The sequence below is a fragment of the Pristiophorus japonicus genome, chromosome 23, assembly GCF_044704955.1.
Source record: "Pristiophorus japonicus isolate sPriJap1 chromosome 23, sPriJap1.hap1, whole genome shotgun sequence".
In the NCBI taxonomy this organism is placed as follows: domain Eukaryota; kingdom Metazoa; phylum Chordata; class Chondrichthyes; family Pristiophoridae; genus Pristiophorus; species Pristiophorus japonicus.
This window is the reverse complement of record NC_091999.1, coordinates 15,726,968-15,746,971: the sequence shown is the minus strand read 5'-3', so window position 1 is coordinate 15,746,971 and position 20,004 is coordinate 15,726,968. Positions and strand designations below refer to the sequence as shown.

The 20,004-nt window shown below is 47.9% G+C and overlaps 1 pseudogene; it reads right to left on the bottom strand.

Moving 5' to 3' along the window:
- LOC139235402 (probable G-protein coupled receptor 139) overlaps window positions 1-19,040 on the bottom strand; it is a 71,712-nt pseudogene extending 52,672 nt beyond the window's left edge.
- Between the last annotated feature and the right edge of the window lie 964 nt (window positions 19,041-20,004).

Sequence of the window (20,004 nt, the reverse complement as noted above, 5' to 3'; positions counted from 1 at the left end):
TCTACCTCAGCCTTAAATATATTCAATGACCCAGCCTCCACAGCTCTCTGGGGCAGAGAATTCCACAGATTACAACCCTCTGAGAGAAGAAATTCCTCCTCATCTTAGTTTTAAATGGTCTGAGGAGAAAAGCTGCATTTGTAAATAGAACAGGATTTACTGGGATTGCTTTGGGCACTGAACCATGTTCATTCTGGCAGCTCTTGTTTGTTTCCGATTATCTTAATAACCCCTATATATGGGCTGGAGATTAATATCTTGTATAAATGTTGAACAAATTATCTTCGTTTCAAAAACAGTGTGTCGACTTTTTGATTGCTCCATGATCAGAGGAGACTAATTGATGTTCTGTTACCGACTGTTCCATTTTAGTGCTTTTTCTTAATCTAACTTACATCACTTCTCACCTAGTTCACCTTCTATTATATCAAACCCCAAACTTGTTCCGTTTGAGTACACGAGTTGTCGTTGTAATAGACTTAACTGCAGTTTAAACTCAGCTGAAATCCTTTGAACCGCCCCTTTATTGAACTGTCTTGCATAAGATTTGAAATCCGTAACTTTCTGTAACCTGGTTTTGGAACCGATTGAATTTTAAAATGCATCCACACATTTTGCACGTGATAGCCTGTGAAATATTCTGATATTTGTAATTGTCATTGCCACAAACTCAGCTCTCTAGCCACCGACTCAATCCCTCTCCCCAACTTGTGTCTGTGCCTGAACCGGACTGTTTGCAACCTTGGTGCCATACTTAACCCTGAAGTATGTTTTTGACCACATATCCACAGCATAATTATGAATACATATTTCCACCTCTGTAACATCGCCGTTGCCTCAGCTCATCCGCTGCTGACCCGTCATCCCTGCCTTTGTTACTTCTGGACTTGACTATTCCAACGCATTCCTGCCACATTCTCACCTGCATAAACTTGAGTTGATCCAAAATTCGGTTGCCCATGCCCTAACTCTCACCAAGTCCAGCTCACCCATCAGCCCTGTGCTCGCTGAACTACATTGGCTTCTGGTTCAGCAACGCCTTGCTTTCAAAATTCTAATACATTTTCAAAACTCTCCATGGCCTCGCCCCTCCCTAGCTCTGTAAACTGCTCCAGCCCTAACCAGCACCACACCGCCCCCCCCCCCCCCGCCCACCCATGAGATATCTGTCTTCCTGAGCATCCCTGATTATAATTGTTCAACCATTGATGGCTTTGGTGGCTGTGCCTTCTGTTGCCAAGGCCCCAAGTTCTGGAAAACCCAGCCGAAACATTTCTGTCTAACCCGTGCTGTACCTGCCCTGGCAGTTCTTGATTGGATAGTGTAGAGCAAGCTTTTCTCTCCATCTACTCCGTGTTGCATCTTTCCACGGAGTGTTTGATAGGAGAGTGTAGGGTGAGCTTTACTCAGTATCTAACCCGTGTTGTTCCTCCCCTGGGTGTGTTTGATGGATAGTGTTGGGGGAGCTTTACATTGTATGTAACCCGTGCTATACCTGCGCTGGGAGTGTTTGATGGGGCAGTGTTGCAAGAGTTGTACTCTCTATCTAATCCATGCCGTAACTGCGATGCGAGTATTTGATGGATCAGTCTATGGGGAGCTTTACTCTCTGACTAACCCCTGCTGTGCCTATTGTGCGAGTGTTTGATGGGACAGTGTAGAGGGAGATTAACTCTGTATCTAACCAATGTTGTACATACCCTGGGAGTGTTTGGGACAGTCGAGAGGGAGATTTAACCTTCAATCAACAAAGCTGTATCTGCCTGGGAATGTCTGGTGAGACATTGTAGAGGGAGTTTTACTCTGCATCTAACCTGTGTTATCATCATCATCATCATCATAGGCAGTCCCTCAGAATCGATGAAGACTTGCTTCCACACCTGAAGTGAGTTAATTGGGGCTGAACAGTCTAATACGAGAGCCACAGACTCTGTCGCAGGTGGGACAGATAGTTGTTGAAGGAAGGGGTGGGTGGGACCGATTTGCAGCACGCTCTTTCCACTGCTTGCACTTGTTTTCTGCATGCTCTTGGCGATTAAACTCCCAGATACACTTCCTTCACTTAGGGTAGTCTTTGGCCAGGGACTCCCAGATATCAGTGGTGATCTCACACTTTATCAGGGAGGCTTTGAGGGTGTCCTTGTAACGTATCCGCTGCCCACCTTTGGCTCATTTTCCGTGAAGAAGTTCCGCATAGAGGACTTGCTTTGGGAGTCTCGTGTCTGGCATGCGAACTATGTGGTCTGCGTAGCGGAGCTAATCGAGGGTGGTCAGTGCTTCAATGCTGGGGACGTTAGCCTGGTCTAGGACGCTGATGTTGGTGTGCCTGTACTGCCAGGTGATTTGTAGGATTTTGCGGGGACGTTGTTGGTGATATATCTCCAGCGAGAAAAAGTGTCTACTGTACATTGTCCATGCCTCTGAGACATACAGGAGGGCGGGTATTACGACAGCCCTGTAGACCATGAGCTTGGTTGTACCTGCCCAGGGAATGGTTAATGAGACAGTGAAGAGGAAACTTTACTCTGTCTCCAACCCACGCTGTATCTGTTCTGGGAGTGTTTGATAAGAACATAAGAACATAAGAATTAGGAACAGGAGTAGGCCATCTAGCCCCTCGAGCCTGCTCCGCCATTCAACAAGATCATGGCTGATCTGGCCGTGGACTCAGCTCCACTTACCCACCCGCTCCCCATAACTCTTAATTCCCTTATTGGTTAAAAATCTATCTATCTGTGATTTGAATACATTCAATGAGCTAGCCTCAACTGCTTCCTTGGGCAAAGACTTCCACAGATTCACAAACCTCTGTGAGAAAAAATTCCTTCTCAACTCGGTTTTAAATTGGCTCCCCCGTATTTTGAGGCTGTGCCCCCTAGTTCTCGTCTCCCCGACCAGTGGAAACAACCTCTCTGCCTCTATCTTGTCTATCCCTTTCATGATTTTAAATGTTTCTATAAGATCATCCCTCATCCTTCTGAACTCCAACGAGACTTTACTCCAACCCAGTCTACTCAATCTATCATCATAAGGTAAACCCCTCATCTCCGGAATCAGCCTAGTGAATCGTCTCTGTACCCCCTCCAAAGCTAGTATATCCTTCCTTAAGTAAGGTGACCAAAACTGCACGCTGTACTCCTGGTACGGCTTCATCAATACTCGATACAGTTGCAGCATGACCTCCCTGCTTTTGTACTCCATCCCTCTCGAAATGAAGGCCAACATTCCATTCGCCTTCCTGATTACCTGCTGCACCTGTAAACTAACTTTTTGGGGATTCATGCACATGGACCCCCAGGTCCCTTTGCACCGTAGCATGTTGTAATTTCTCCCCATTCAAATAATATTCCCTTTTACTGTTTTTTTTTCCAAGATGGATGACCTCACATTTTCCGACATTGTCTTCCATCTGCCAAACCTTAGCCCATTCGCTTAACCTATCTAAATCTCTTTGCAGCCTCTCTGTGTCGTCTACACAACCCGCTTTCCCACTAATCTTTGTGTCATCTGCAAATTTTGTTACACTACACTCTGTCCACTCTTCCAGGCCATCTATGTATATTGTAAACAGTTGTGATCCCAGCACCAATCCCTGTGGCACACCACTAACCACCGATTTCCAACCCGAAAAGGACCCATTTATCCCGACTCTCTGCTTTCTGTTCGCCAGCCAATTCTTGATCCATGCGAATACATTTCCTCTGACTCCGTGTACCTCTATCTTCTGCAGTCACCTTTTGTGTGGCACCTTATCCTTTTGGAAATCTAAATATACCACATCCATCGGTACACCTCTATCCACCATGCCCGTTATATCCCCAAATAATTATAGTAGATTAGTTAAACATGATTTCCCCTTCATGAATCCATGTTGCATCTGCTTGATTGCACTATTCCTATCTAGATGTCCCGCTATTTCTTCCTTAATGATAGCTTCAAGCATTTTCCCCACTACAGATGTTAAATTAACCGGCCTATAGTTACCTGCCTTTTCTCTGCCGCCTTTCTTAAACAGAGGCGTTACATTTGCTGCTTTCCAATCCGCTGGTACCTCCCCAGAGCCCAGAGAATTTTGGTAGATTATAACGAATGCACCTGCTGTAACTTCCGCCATCTCTTTTAATACCCTGGGATGCATTTCATCAGGACCAGGGGACTTGTCTACCTTGAGTCCCATTAGCCTGTCCAGCACTACCCTCTTAGTGATAGAGATTATCTCAAGGTCCTCCCTTCCCACATTCCCGTGACCAGCAATTTTTGGCATGGTTTTTGTGTCTTCCACTGTGAAAACCGAAGCAAAATAATTGTTTCAGGTCTCAGCCATTTCCACATTTCCCATTATTAAATCCCCTTCTCATCTTCGAATGGACCAACATTTACTTTAGTCACTCTTTTCCGTTTTATATATCGGTAAAAGCTTTTACTATCCGTTTATATGTTTTGTGCAAGTTTACTTTCGTAATCTATCTTTCCTTTATTTATTGCTTTCTTAGTCATTCTTTGCTGTCGTTTAAACTGTTCCCAATCTTCTAGTTTCCCACTAACCTTGGCCACCTTATAAGCATTGGTTTTTAATTTGATACTCTCCTTTATTTCCTTGGTTATCCATGGCTGGTTATCCCTTCTCTTTCCGCCCTTCTTTTTCACTGGAATATAATTTTGCTGAGCACTATGAAATAGCTCCTTAAAAGTCCTCCACTGTTCCTCAATTGTGCCACTCAGCTGTGTTTCCAGTCTACTTTAGCCAACTCTGCCCTCATCCCACTGTAGTCCCCTTTGTTTAAGCATAGTACGCTTGTTTGAGACACTACTTCCTCACCCTCAATCTGTATTACAAATTCAACCATACTGTGATAACTCATTCCGAGAGGATCTGTTACGAGGAGATCGTTTATTATTCCTGTCTCATTACACAGGACCAGATCTAAGATAGCTTGCTCCCTTGCAGGTTCTGGAACATACTGTTCCGAGAAGAAATCCCGTATGCATTCTATGCATTCCTCCTCAAGGCTACCCTGTGCGATTTGATTTGACCAATCGATATGTAGGTTAAAATCTCCATGATTACTGCCGTTCCTTTTTCACATGCCTCCATTATTCCCTTGATTATTGTCCGCCCCACCATGAAGTTATTATTTGCGGGCCTATAAACTACGCACACCAGTGACTTTTTTCCCCTTACTATCTTTAATCTCCACCCACAATGATTCAACATTTTGTTCATGAGAGCCAATATCGTCTCTCACAACTGGCCTGATATCATCCTTTATTAACAGAGCTACCCCAGCTCCTTTCACTTCTTGTCTATCTTTCCGAATTGTCAGATACCCCTGTATGTTTAATTCCCAGTCTTGGCCCCCCTGCAACCACGTTTCTGTAATGGCCACCAAATCATCCCCATTTGTAATGATTTGTGCCGTCAACTCATTTATTTTATTTCGAATGCTGTATGCGTTTAGGTAGAGTGTTTTAATACTAGTTTTTGAACCATAATTTTTAGTTTTGACCCCTCCTGCAGCCCCTTTATATTTATAAATATTGTCCCTTCCTATCACCTTATGGTTTACTCTTACCACAGTGCTGCTCTGCTCTGTTGCCTCCTGCCTTTTGCATTCTTTCTTGGGGTCCTGTTCATCTGAGCTCTCCCCCACTCTAACTAGCTCAGAGCCCTCTCTTGGTTCCGAATACTCCTCGCATTAGTCTTGGCCCCCCTGCAACCACGTTTCTGTAATGGCCACCAAATCATCCCCATTTGTAATGATTTGTGCCGTCAACTCATTTATTTTATTTCGAATGCTGTATGCGTTTAGGTAGAGTGTTTTAATTTTCATGCTTGCCTTTTTATTACAGTGGGACAGTGTAGAGGGAGCTTTACTCTGTATCTCACCCGTGCTGCACCTGTACCGCGAATATCCGCTGGAACAGTATAGAGGGATATTTTCTCTAGATCTAACAGATCTGTATCGGTCCTGGAATGGCTGAGACAAGTTAGAGGGAGATGTAGTCTGTGTCTAACCTGTGCTGTACTTGCACTGGAAACGTTTGGTGTAACAGTATAGAGTGAGTTTTATTCTATATTTAACCTGTTCAGTTCAGAAAAAGTTATGTGATTGAGTACTGTAGACGTGAGTAATTGTGACCTGTCTCTTTATTCTAACTTCAGAGTGCACGTACAACATGGAAGGTCTGCTTATATACAGTGCTCCCAAGGGACGCTGGGATCCCTTGGGACTCCAACAGATACGGCCTATTGTGGTGGTAGAATTCTGGTTACATAGGGTTGCACACATAACATCACTCCCTCCCAAAGTCAATAGTACACTTATTTGCAAGCTGAGATGATCTGGGGCTTTTCGCTCCTGAGTCGATCGTCTCAGTACAAATACAGGTGCAGGTGAGTTGGTTGGTTCTTCGCTGGACTGCTGCGCAGATGACCTTGCTGGGCTGCTGGGGATGATGAGTTCAGCTTCGTGGTCTACCATGATGTTGGCTGCCACTTGTGTGTGCGTCGGAGGGTCGAAGTTGGTTGCTTGTGGCTGTCTGTGAATCGCAGTTTGGTTTGGTCCAAATGCTTTCTGCAAGTTATTCCATTTGCGAGTTTGACCTGAAACACCCTCCTCCCTTCTTTGGCTATGGCAGTGCCAGCAAGCTATTTGGGACCATGTCCATAGTTGAGTACAAATACAGGGTCATTGACTTCAATATTGCGTTACAAATTTGTGCGATCACGGTACATGCTTTATTGATGCCGCCTGCCCTCGACTTGATCATGGAGATCAGGGTGAACGAGAGAAAGCCTTGTTTTGAGCACCCTTTTCAGGAGCAGCTCAGCTGGGGAACCCCGGTGAAAGAATGGTGTCTGGTGCAGTGGCTGAGCAGGACTCGGGACAGGTGGGTCTGCAGGGATTCTTTTGACAGGTGTTTCAAGCTTTGTTTGATGGTTTGGACTGCACGTTCTGTCTGGTCATTGGATGCGGGCTTGAACGGGGCAGTTGTGATGTGCTTGATCCCATTGTGTGTCATGAATTCCTTGGATTCAGCGCTGGTGAAGCACGGCCCGTTGTCGCTGACAAGGACATCAGGCTGGCCGTGCGTGGCTCGTAGGTTTTCGAGGGTGGCAGTGGACGTGCTTACAGACATTATTACACACTCAATCTAGTTGGAATAAAAATCCACAAGAACGAAGAACATTTTGCCTATAAATGGGCCAGCAAAGTCAGCGTGGATCCTAGACCACGGTTTGGAGGGCCATGACCACAAACTTGGGTGCCCTGGGTGCATTGCTCAGTTACGAGCAAGTGGTGCATTGGCACACGCAAGACTCCAAATCTGAGTCAATATCGGGCCACCTGTATGGACATTTCGTCTTTACGCTGCTGGAACAGCTTGATCTCTTCATGCATCTCCGCTGGGATGCTGGGCCAGCTCCCATGGAGGATACAGTTTTTACAAGGGACAGTAAAGGACCCTGGCTGGTCCAGGTCCTCATCTGGCGGCCGTAACGGGTGACTTTTCATTTTCAAATGCATCCATCACCAAGAGCAAGTCTGCAGGCTGTGCCATTTCCACCCCGGTGGTGGGAAAAGTAGCCGACTGAAGGCATCAGTGTAGTTCTCTGTGCCTGGCCAGTGATGAATTACATACTTATATGCATACAGCGTGAGCACCCATCTTTCGATGCGAGCAGAAGCATTGGTTTTAATACCTTTGCTCTCTGTGAATAGCGATATGAGCGGCTTATGGTGAGTTTCTAAATCGAACTAAAGCCCAAACAGATACTGGTGTATTTTTTCATCCCGTAAACGTATGCCAGAGCTTCTTTTTCAATCATGCTGTCAGTTCTTTCGGCCTTGGACAAACTCCTGGACGCATAGGCGACCGGTTGCAATGTTCCCAATTCGTTTGCTTATTGTAACATACGCCCGACCCCGTACAAAGATGCATCGCAAGCTAGCACTAAACGTTTACATGGATCATACAGGACAAGCAGTTTGTTGGAACATAACAGATTTCGGGCTTTCTCAAAATCAGTCTCTTTTGATCTTCCCCCATGCCTAATAATCTCCCTTGCACAGCCATATGTATAGAGGTTCTAGCAAGGTGCTCAACCCGGGTAGGAAATTACCAAAATAATTGAGGAGCCCAGGAACGACCGCAGCTCCGTCACATTCTATGGTCTCGGTGCGTTCTTGATGGCCTCTGTCTTGGCGTCAGTGCACCTGGTGCCATCTGCCGCGATTCTTCTGCCTAAGAACTCGACCTTTGGCGCCCGGAAAGCACACTTCGAGCGTGTCAACCTGAGTCCCACATGATCTAGCCGATTTGGAACTTCTTCCACGTTCTGCATGTGCTCGATGGTGTCCCGACCTGTGACCAGTATATCATCCTGGAAAACCACGATGTGCAGCACCGACTTTAGCAGACTCTCCATGTCCCTTTGAAAAATAGCCGCGATCGATCGAATTCCAAACGGGCATCTGATGTAGATGAACAGACCTATGTGCGTGTTGATGCAGGTGAGGCCTTTTTAAGATTCCGCCAGCTCCTGCGTCATGTAGGCCGAGGTCAGGTCAAACTTGGTAAATATCTTTCCTCCTGCCAGTGTCGCAAATAGATTGTCTGCCTTGGGTTGCTGGTACTGGTCCTGCAGCGAAAAATGCTTAATCGTTAATTTATAGTCCCCGCATATGCTGACCGTGACATCACCCTTGAAAACCAGAACAATCTGACTATCCCACTCGTTGAACTCCACCAGTGCGATGATGTCCTCTCATTGCAGCCTGTCTAACTCGATCTCCACTTTCTCTCGCATCATATATGTCACTGCCCGTGCCTTGTGATGGATGGGTGATGTACCGGGAATCAAATGGATCTGCACCTTCGCCCTCAAGAAACTTCCGATTTCTGACTCAAACAACGATGGAAACTTGCTCAGAACCTGGGCACATGAGGCATCATCGATGGATGAAAGCGCTCGGATGTCATCCCAGTTCCAGCGTATTTTTCTCAGCCAGCTTCTGCCGAACAGTGTGGGGCCATCTCCTGACACGATCCTTAGTGGTAGTTCGTGTACTGTTCCATCATAAGAGACTTTTAATATGCTGTGCTGTCAATTATAGGAATCAGCTCTTTCGTGCAGGTTTTCAGCTTGGTGTGAATGGGGCTCAGCTTGGGCCTGTCGAAGGCCGTTTTCTCATGATGGACTGACTCGCACCCATGTCCAATTCTATGGATACTGGAATTTCGTTCAGTTCAACATTTAACATGATCGGTGGACATTTCGTGGTGAAGGTGTGTACCCCATACACATCTGCCTCCTCGGGTTGAGTCTCTAGTTCAGTTTGATCCACCATGGATCGGTCTTCCACTGCAATGTGGTGCTTTGCAGTGTTTGCAGCTCATCTGCACATTCGCTGGAGGTGTCCCATTGTTCCACAGCCTTTGCACGCATAGTGTTTGAAGCTGCATTGATGGCCTCGATGATCACCTCCGCAGTGCCAACAAGCTGTTAACTGCCTCGCATTAATGCTTGATGGCAGACTCTGAGTCATCTGAGATCATGCAGCTGCAGGCGTTTACATTCTGCCATATGCATTCATAGAAACATAGAAACATAGAAAATAGGTGCAGGAGTAGGCCATTCGGCCCTTCTAGCCTGCACCGCCATTCAATGAGTTCATGGCTGAACATTCAACTTCAGTACCCCATTCCTGCTTTCTCGCCATACCCCTTGATCCCCCTAGCAGTAAGGACCTCATCTAACTCCTTTTTGAATATATTTAGTGAATTGGCCTCAACAACTTTCTGTGGTAGAGAATTCCACAGGTTCACCACTCTCTGGGTGAAGAAGTTCCTCCGCATATCGGTCCTAAATGGCTTACCCCTTATCCTTAGACTGTGACCCCTGGTTCTGGACTTCCCCAACATTGGGAACATTCTTCCTGCATCTAACCTGTCTAACCCCGTCAGAATTTTATATGTTTCTATGAGGTCCCCTCTCATTCTTCTGAACTCCAGTGAATACAAGCCCAGTTGATCCAGTCTTTCTTGATAGGTCAGTCCCGCCATCCCGGGAATCAGTCTGGTGAACCTTCGCTGCACTCCCTCAATAGCAAGAATGTCCTTCCTCAGGTTAGGAGACCAAAACTGTACACAATACTCCAGGTGTGGCCTCACCAATGCCCTGTACAACTGTAGCAACACCTCCCTGCCCCTCTACTCAAATCCCCTTGCTATGAAGGCCAACATGCCATTTGCTTTCTTAACCGCCTGCTGCACCTTCATGCCAACCTTCAATGACTGATGTACCATGACACCCAGGTCTCTTTGCACCTCCCCTTTTCCTAATCTGTCACCATTCAGATAATAGTCTGTCTCTCTGTTTTTACCACCAAAGTGGATAACCTCACATTTATCCACATTATACTTCATCTGCCATGCATTTGCCCACTCACCTAACCTATCCAAGTCGCTCTGCAGCCTCACAGCATCCTCCTCGCAGCTCACACTGCCACCCAACTTAGTGTCATCCGCAAATTTGGAGATACTACATTTAATCCCCTCATCTAAATCATTAATGTACAGTGTAAACAGCTGGGGCCCCAGCACAGAACCTTGCGGTACCCCACTAGTCACTGCCTGCCATTCTGAAAAGTACCCATTTACTCCTACTCTTTGCTTCCTGTCTGACAACCAGTTCTCAATCCATGTCAGTACACTACCCCCAATCCCATGTGCTCTAACTTTGCACATCAATCTCTTGTGTGGGACCTTGTCGAACGCCTTCTGAAAGTCCAAATATACCACATCAACTGGTTCTCCCTTATCCACTCTACTGGAAACATCCTCAAAAAATTCCAGAAGATTTGTCAAGCATGATTTCCCTTTCACAAATCCATGCTGACTTGGACCTATCATGTCACCTCTTTCCAAATGCACTGCTATGACATCCTTAATAATTGATTCCATCATTTTACCCACTACCGATGTCAGGCTGACCGGTCTATTATTCCCTGTTTTCTCTCTCCCTCCTTTTTTAAAAAGTGGGGTTACATTGGCTACCCTCCACTCCATAGGAACTGATCCAGAGTCAATGGAATGTTGGAAAATGACTGTCAACGCATCCACTATTTCCAAGGCCACCTTCTTAAGTACTCTGGGATGCAGTCCATCAGGCCCTGGGGATTTATCGGCCTTCAATCCCATCAATTTCCCCAACACAATTTCCTGGCTAATAAGGATTTCCCTCACTTCCTCCTCCTTACTAGACCCCCCGACCCCTTTTATAACCGGAAGGTTGTTCGTGTCCTCCTTCGTGAATACCGAACCAAAGTACTTGTTCAATTGGTCCGCCATTTCTTTGTTCCCCGTTATGACTTCCCCTGATTCTGACTGCAGGGGACCTACGTTTGTCTTTACTAACCTTTTTCTCTTTACATATCTATAGAAAGTTTTGCAATCCGTCTTAATGTTCCCTGCAAGCTTCTTCTCATACTCCATTTTCCCTGCCCTAATCAAACCCTTTGTCCTCCTCTGCTGAGTTCTAAATTTCTCCCAGTCCCCAGGTTCGCTGCTATTTCTGGCCAATTTGTATGCCACTTCCTTGGCTTTAATACTATCCCTGATTTCCCTTGATAGCCACGGTTGAGCCACCTTCCCTTTTTTATTTCTATGCCAGACAGGAATGTACAATTGTTGTAGTTCATCCATGCGGTCTCTAAATGTCTGCCATTGCCCATCCACAGTCAACCCCTTAAGTATCATTCGCCAATCCATCTCAGCCAATTCACGCCTCATACCTTCAAAGTTAGCCTTCTTTAAGTTCTGGACCATGGTCTCTGAATTAACTGTTTCATTCTCCATCCTAATGCAGAATTCCACCATATTATGGTCACTCTTCCCCAAGGGGCCTCGCACAACGAGATTGCTAATTAATCCTTTCTCATTACATAACACCAGTCTAAGATGGCCTCCCCCCGAGTTGGTTCCTCGACATATTGGTCTAAAAAACCATCCCTTATGCACTCCAGAAAATCCTCCTCCACCGTATTGCTTCCAGTTTGGTTAGCCCAATCTATGTGCATATTAAAGTCACCCATTATAACTGCTGCACCTTTATTGCACGCACCCCTAATTTCCTGTTTGATGCCCTCCCCAACATCACTACTACTGTTTGGAGGTCTGTACACAACTCCCACTAACGTTTTTTGCCCTTTGGTGTTCTGCAGCTCTACCCATATAGATTCCACATCATCCAAGCTAATGTCCTTCCTAACTATTGCCTTAATCTCCTCCTTAACCAACAATGCTACCCCACCTCCTTTTCCTTTTATTCTATCCTTCCTGAATGTTGAATACCCCTGGATGTTGAGTTCCCAGCCCTGCTCATCCTGGAGCCACGTCTCCGTAATCCCAATCACATCATATTTGTTAACATCTATTTGCACAGTTAATTCATCCACCTTATTGCGGATACTCCTTGCATTAAGACACAAAGCCTTTAGGCTTGTTTTTTTTAACACCCTCTGTCCTTTTAGAATTTTGCTGTACAATGGCCCTTTTTGTTCTTTGCCTTGGGTTTCTCTGCCCTCCACTTTTCCTCATCTCCTTTCTGTCTTTTGTTTTTGCCTCCTTTTTGTTTCCCTCTATCTCCCTGCATTGGTTCCCATCCCCCTGCCATATTAGTTTAACTCCTCCCCAACAGCACTAGCAAACACTCCCCCGAGGACATTGGTTCCGATTCTGCCCAGGTGCAGACCGTCCGGATTGTACTGGTCCCACCTCCCCCAGAACCGGTTCCAATGCCCCAGGAATTTGAATCCCTCCCTGCTGCACCATTGCTCAAGCCACGTATTCATCTGAGCTATCCTGCGATTCCTACTCTGACTAGCACGTGGCACTGGTAGCAATCCCGAGATTACTACTTTTGAGGTCCTACTTTTTAGTTTAGCTCCTAGCTCCTTAAATTCATTTCGTAGGAACTCATCCCTTTTTTTACCTATGTCATTGGTACCAACGTGCACCACGACAACTGGCTGTTCTCCCTCCCTTTTTAGAATGTCCTGCACCCGCTCCGAGACATCCTTGACCCTTGCACCAGGGAGGCAACATACCATCCTGGAGTCTCGGTTGCGGCCGCAGAAACGCCTATCTATTCCCCTTACAATTGAATCCCCTATCACTATCGCTCGCCCACTCTTTTTCCTGCCCTCCTGTGCAACAGAGCCAGCCACGGTGCCATGAACTTGGCTGCTGCTGCCCACTCCTGATGAGTCATCCCCCTCAACAGCACTCAAAGCAGTGTATCTGTTTTGCAGTGGGATGACCACAGGGGACCCCTGCACTACCTTCCTTGCACTACTCTTCCTGCTGGTCTTCCATTCCCTCGCTGGCATGGACCCTTCTCCTGCGGTAAGACCAACTCGCTACACGTGATACTCACGTCATTCTCAGCATCGTGGATGCTCCAGAGTGAATCCACCTTCAGCTCCAACTCCACAACGCGGACCGTCAGTAGCCGGAGGTGGACACACTTCCCGCACATGTAGTCGTCAGGGACACTGGTGTTGTCCCCGTGTTCCCACATGGTACAGGAGGAGCATATCACATGACCGAGCTGTCCTGCCATGACTTAACCCTTAGATACACTTAAATTGCCGACAACAATGTTAAAAGTTACTGACTAATAAAGAAAAAGAAAAACTACTCACCAATCAGCAGCCAATCACTTACCACGTTGGCTGTGACGTCACCTTTTGATTTCTTTCGACTTCTTTTTTGACTTCTCTCAGCTGGAGCTGCACCGCTCCCCGGACTGCTGAGCCTTTTATAGGCCGCTGGCTCTCTGGACTCCCGCCTCTCTCGACGCTCCCCGGACTGCTGAGCCTTTTATAGGCCGCTGCCTCTCTCGACTCCCGCCTCTCTCGACGCTCCCCGGACTGCTGAGTCTTTTATAGGCCGCTGCCTCTCTCGACTCCCGCCTCTCTCGACGCTCCCCGGACTGCTGAGTCCTTTATAGGCCGCTGCCTCTCTCGACTCCTGCCTGAAAACGATGTTACTTTGTGTACAGTACTTGCCGAAACATCTGATTGCTGCGAAATTTGTTTGGTGTTATCGCTGGTGGACATAAATGCCTCGGCTATCATTATGGCTTTGCTTAGGTGCCGTGTTTCAACAGTCAATAGATTGTGAAGGATATCCTCATGGCCAATGCCAAACACAAAAAATCTCTTAGCATTTACTCCAGGCATCCATCAAATTCGCAATGTCCTGCAAGATGCCTTATTTCGCCGACGTAGCTCGCCACTTCCTGGCCTTCAGACCGTTGACATGTGTAAAATCGATACCTTGCCATCAGAATGCTCTCCTTCGGATTTAGGTGCTCCTGGACCAGCGTACACAGTTCTTCATGCGATTTGGTTGTTGGTTTCACCGGAGCAAGAAAATTCTTCATGAGGTCATAGGTTGTTGCCCCGCAGAGAGTGAGGAGGATCACCCTTTGTTTGGCAGCATTCACATTCCCTGCCAGTTGGCCATGAAGTATTAGTCGAGTCGCTGCATGAAGACATCCCAATCGTCCCCTTCTGAGAATTTCTCCAGGATACCAACAGTTCTCTGCATTTTTGCATGATGTTTCATTATCTCGTCGCCAATTGTTATGTCCAGAATAAAGTAATGTGATTGAGTACTGTAGACATGAGGAAGTGTGATCTTGGTCTCTTTTTTTCTAACTCCAGAGTGCACATACAGCATGGGGGGCCTGCTTATATACAATGCTCCCAAGCGATGCTGGGATCCCTTGGGACTCCAACAGATATGCCCTCTGATGGCGGTAGATTGCTGGTTTCATCAGGTTGCATACATAACATAACCCATGTTGTACTTGCCCTGGGAATGTCTGATGGGACAGTGTAGAGGGAGCTTTAATCTGTATCTACTCCATGTCCGTTGTACTCTGTAGAGGACGAAATCCACATTGTGACTCCAGGAGGAGCTCCTCAGCCACAGGGGAAGACGGTTGAGGAGGATTCTAGCGATGACTTTCCCAGTGGCTGGTAACAGGGAGACTTATCTGTAATTGCCACAGTCGGACTTATCTCCTTTGTTAAAGATGGTCACGATTACTGCATCTCTGAGATCTCCAGGCCTGCTCTCCTCCTTCCAGATGAGAGAGATGAGGTCATGCATTCATGCCAATATTGCCTCTCCACCATACTTTAGTGCCTCAGTGGGGATTCCATCTGCTCCCATTGCCTTGTTGTTCTTGAGCTGGCGGATGGCCTTTTCTATCTCGTGCAGGGCTGAGGTTTTGCTGAGATGTTGGCGGGTAGCATGCAGCTGGATGGAGTCGAGGACACTCGAGTCAGAGGCAGAGTCTCGGTTAAGGACATCTTCGAAGTGCTCCTTCCAGCGAGTCCTGACGGCCTCAGTGTCCTTGATGAGTGTTTCCTCATTCTTGGCCAGCAGTGGGGTGGTGCCTTGGGTGCTTGGGCCATAGGTGGCCTTGACTGCGATGAAGAATCCTCGCACATCATGGCTGTCAGCCAGCTGCTGAACCTCCTTTAATTTCTCCACCCACCATCTATGCTTTAGGTCACAGGTTTTTTTCTTGGACCTCGGCCTTAAGCCGTCTGTAATGCTGCTTTGCTGCTCCCGAGTTGGGTTGTTGTTTTAGGTTCAGAAATACCCTGTGCTTGTGATTAATTAGCTCTTGCATCTCCTGGTCATTCTCATCAAACCAGTCCTGGTGTTTCCTCGATCAGGCTAACATCCCCAGCATCGAGGCACTGACCACACTCGACTAGCTGCATTGGGTGGGCCACATTGTTCACAACTATTTTAAGTAGAACAATAATCAGGTTCCCCCTGATTAAAGGGTGGAGGGGGGTCACACTCCAGAAACTTTCATTAAAGTGCCCCCTTGTTTTTTTGGAGGGAACCAAAAACACATATTAACAATTCAACCTAAAGGTAACTTTTGTCAAATCAAATCAAATGAATTAAAATTACAATTCTTTTCCCTCTGGAATGATGCACTCCAGTCTCTCTGCTGCTCACCTCTCATGGAAGGCCACGAGTCTACCGGTGGACACTGCATGCTCAATCTCCAGGGATACCCTGGCTCGACACATTGTTCACATGCCTGACACAAGATTCCCAAAGCAAGGCTCTACTCGGAACTCCTACATGGCAAGCGAGCCTACAGTGGGCAGAGGAAACCTTTCAACGACACCCTCAAAGACTCCTTGATAAAATTCAACAACCCCCTGATACCTGGGAGTCCCTGACAAACGTCCGCCCTAAGTTGAGGAAGTGAATCCGGGAGGGCTCTGAGCAGCTCGTGTCTCATCACTGAGAGCATGCAGAAACCAAGCGTAGGAGCATGCGGCAAACTAGTCTCACCCACCCTGTCATTCAACGACTGGCTGTCCCACCTGTGACAGAGACTGTAATTCCCGTACTGGATTGTTTAGTCATGTAAGAACTCACCTTTAGAGTATAAGCAAGTCTTCCTCGATTTTGACGGACTGCCTGTGATGATGATGATGTGTACCTAACCTGTGTTGTGCCTGTCCTGTGCATTTTTGGATTGGCTGTTTCGAGAGACGTTTACCCTGCATCTAAATTATGCTGTACTTGCCCTGGGAGTGTTTGATCGGACAGTGTAGACGGAGCTTCACTCTGTATCTAACCCATGCTGTACCTGCACTGGGAGTGTTTAATGGGACAGTGTAGAGGGAGATTTACTCCGTATCTAACTGGTGCTGTACCTGACCTGGGAGTTTTTGATGCGTCACTGTTGATGGAGCTTCACTCTGTATCTAACCCATGCTGTACCTGCACTGGGAGTGTTTAATGGGACAGTGTAGAGGGAGATTTACTCTGTATCTAACATGTGCTGTACATATCCTGGCAGTGTTTGATGGGACAGTGTAGAGGGAGCTTTACTCTGTATCTAACCCGTGCTGTACCTGCCACCAGTGCGCTTGCAGCCTTCTGTAAGAGGTCGGCACCGGAGGGACTGGAGTGCATCATCAGCTCCAGCAACCAAATTTTAATTTGATTTAAGTTTACCGTCCAAAGTTTAATTGGTTTATTTGTCGGTTATAGTTCCCCTCCCTCCTTTAATCAGGATGCATTTGATTTACAGGTCAACAACAAAATAGTTGTGCTGTACCTGCCCTGGGATTGTTTCTTGGGACAGTGCAGAGGGAGCTTTATTCTGTATCTAACCTGTGCTGTGCATCCCCTGGGAATACCTGGTGGGATAGTGCAGATGGATCCTTGCTATGTATTTAACATGTGCTGTACCTGCCCTGGGAGTGTTTGATGAGTCAGCGTACAGCAAGCTTTAAATTGTAACTAACCCGTGCTGTCCCTGCCCTGGGATTCTTTAGGACATCACAGAGGGAGCTTTACTCTGTATATAACCGTGTCGTAACGAGCCCACTCCTGCTCCTGTTTCTCATGGCCCTATGTACCCAGCATGCCCCGCGGGGGAGAATGTGACGCACCCAGACTACAGGAGCATGCGCAGTGCGTGTAATGGCGGAGGAGATATCTTTTTCAGAGGTTCCTGAGAACTGTTCATTTCGGCGGGGCGGAGGGGAATAATCGACCAGCAGGGAGTCGTGGAGGCTTCATAAAGAACCGGTGCACGCCCTAAGCCCGGAATAATAATAGGAATATCGGCGGTTGCAGCTTCGGGGCTTTCTCCGGCTAACGGCGGCCATCTTCGTGCAGGAAGGCAGGTTCAGCGCTCCGCCATCTTGATGGTGAGTAGCAGAGCGCATGCGCAGCCATCTTGGTGCAGGAACAAAGTGAATGATGCCAGTGTCTGGAACTGAACCCAGCCAGAGTCAGTACCTTCAGGGGAGGGGAACCAGTGAGTGTAGAACTGAACCCAGCCAGAGTCAGTACCTTCAGGGGAGGGGAACCAGTGAGTGTAGAACTGAACCCAGCCAGACTCAGTACCTTCAGGGGAGGGGAACCAGTGAGTGTAGAACTGAACCCAGCCAGAGTCAGTATCTTCAGGGGAGGGGAACCAGTGAGTGTAGAACTGAACCCAGCCAGAGTCAGTACCTTCAGGGGAGGGGAACCAGTGAGTGCAGAACTGAACACAGCCAGAGTCAGTACCTTCAGGGGAGGGGAACAAGTGAGTGCAGAACTAAACCCAGCCAGAGTCAGTATATTCAGGGGAGGGGAACCAGTGAGTGTACAACTGAACCCAGCCAGAGTCAGTACCTTCAGGGGAGGGGAATCAGTGAGTGTAGGACTGAACCCAGCCAGAGTCAGTACCTTCAGGGGAGGGGAACCAGTGAGTGCAGAACTGAACACAGCCAGAGTCAGTACCTTCAGGGGAGGGGAACCAGTGAGTGTAGAACTGAACCCAGCCAGAGTCAGTACCTTCAGGGGAGGGGAACCAGTGAGTGTACAACTGAACCCAGCCAGAGTCAGTACCTTCAGGGGAGGGGAACCAGTGAGTGTAGGACTGAACCCAGCCAGAGTCAATACCTTCAGGGGAGGGGAACCAGTGAGTGTAGAACTGAACCCAGCCAGAGTCAGTATCTTCAGGGGCGGGGAACCAGTGAGTGTAGAACTGAACACAGCCAGAGTCAGTACCTTCAGGGGAGGGGAACCAGTGAGTGTAGAACTGAACCCAGCCACAGTCAGCATCTTCAGGGACCAGTGATTGATTGGTGCCGCGGCCCCGCCCCCCGCCACTGATTGCGGGCGGTTGGGGAGTTTGTTGGTGGGCTCCGCTCGCAGCCTTTGAGCTCGGGCCCAGGTGAGGTGAGGCGGAGTTGTGCGCAGACGTGGGGACAGCCTATTGTGGGAGATTAGCTGCGGACAGACGACGTTTTGCCCCCCCGCGGAGGATGGCTGAGCAGCCCGGGCAGTGCGCCCAGCCTCCCTGAGGACTCACAGACTCACGGACACGCTCGGGCGGTGAGATTTGCCGCCGAGTCGGCGGCTGAGGCACCTTCGGGCGGGGACGGGCCTTGGTTACTGTCGGGGGTTGCCGGGAGTTTGGCCGCCATATTTGGGCAGCACGGGTCCGCCCGCCATGGGGAGCAGGGAACAACAGGGGCGGGGCTTCCTCGGCGTCACAATACTTTCCATTGTCCCGCTGCAGGGCAGGGAGCATACGCGGCGGCCATCTTACTGCAGGGAGCAGGTGCAGGATGGGGACCAGTGACATGAACACATGAGATCATCAGAAATAGGAGATGAGTCGGCGCTTTGGCCCCTCGAGCCTGCTGCCATTCAATAAGATGATGGCTGCAGCATCTGGGGTGGTTCTCCTGGAGTAGTGAAGATGCAGGGCAGGTTTAACAGGTGCTCACAATCAGGAAGGCTTTAGATTGAGTCAGGGAACAGAGTGGTTCTGCTCACACAATCAGAGAATGGTTACAGCACGGAAGGCCATTCGGCCCGTCGAGCCCTTGCCTGCTCCCAGCTAGTCCCACTGACCCGCCCTTTCCTCAGTCCTGCAAATGTTTTCTTTCAGATACTTATCCAACTTTTTTTTTTGAAAGCTGTGATTGAGTCTTCCTCCACCACCCTTTCAGGCCGTGCTTTCCGGATTCTAACCGCTCGCTGCATAAAATAGATTTTCTGATGTCACCTTTGGTTCTTTTGCCATTCACCTCAAATCCATCTCCTCTGATTCTCCACCTTTCTGCCAGTGGGAACAGTAGCTCTCTATCTACTCTGTCCGGACCCCTAATGATTTTGAACACTTCTATCAATTCTCCTCTCAACCTTCTCTGCTCCAAGGAGAACAACCCCAGCGTCTCCAGTCAATCCACGTAACCAAAGTCCCTCATCTCATGAATCATTCTTGTCAATCTTTTCTGCACCCTCTCTGAGGCCTTCACATCCTAATGTGCGGTGCCCAGAATTGGACACAATGCTCCAGTTGAGACCGAACCAGTGTTTTACAAAGGTTCATCATAACTTTCTTGCCCAGCAACCTGTAAGCTTTTTTAACTGCTTTCTCAA